Consider the following 995-nt stretch of genomic DNA (forward strand, 5'->3'; position numbering starts at 1 on the left):
ACTGACATATTTTTTTTAGTTAAATCCACTACATCTGTTTTTTTGAGTGCTGAACTCACATAGTTTGCACATCACTGCTTCCCCTGCCTCCTGAGGGTCAGCTGGTCGGCTTTGGGTCACAGTTGTAGGTGATCAGACCTGTACCACCTCACTAGGCTCCTCCCCCTCCTACCCATCTCCAACACATGAGTACCTGTACATATGACAGAACCCAGAGTTCTTCTGGAAAGCACTACAGGAAGGACAAACGGTGTAAAAATGGTAGTCAGGTGCTGAAAACAAACATGAAAAGCTATAAATGAAGTGTCCATAGGTTTGTGGAACTGTGGGCTAAATGTAAAAAGATTGTTTTAATTTACGACAACTGAACAGTACTGAAAAGTCTGGTTTTGTGAAATCAAATTCTCTTTTCTTTTAATAATTTCAAAGAATTAAATTTATATTTTCTTGACCTGCTTGCTGATTGTGCTGTGTTGTCATTGTATCCATGTTTTATTTTTCTTAGCAGAATGGATTTTTCACTTCAGCCAGAGATATTTCACATCAAAGATTTTGCTGTTGTTAGTTTATATATTAGAACCTGAAACGTTTGGGAAACAAAGTTCCAGATGAAAACCTGTGTGGAAAAAATGTTTTTMTCACACTGACACAGTAAATCCTCTAGAGGGCTGCATGTGTTYTAAAACTGAAACTCCAGGTGAAAATGTGAGTTTTCATTATTTTAGCTTGTTCGTTTTACTTTGCCATATCAGTCACCTCAAACATGGATCATTAAAACATCATTCATTTTATCAGTTAATCAAATTTTATTTATAAAGCACATTTGCTTTACACCAGAAAAAACATCAAAGAAAAGTAGCAAAGAAGTAAACAATAACATTCATACAACATGATTTATAACAATAATGAGACATAAAAAGAGTAAACAACGGCAACTCCAACCTGGAGACTGAAAGAACAACAACAGCAACAAAAAAGCAGTTTAATGGAGAAAC

Source organism: Austrofundulus limnaeus, unplaced genomic scaffold (genome assembly GCF_001266775.1).
Source record: "Austrofundulus limnaeus strain Quisiro unplaced genomic scaffold, Austrofundulus_limnaeus-1.0 Scaffold193, whole genome shotgun sequence".
Classification (NCBI taxonomy): Eukaryota; Metazoa; Chordata; class Actinopteri; order Cyprinodontiformes; family Rivulidae; genus Austrofundulus; species Austrofundulus limnaeus.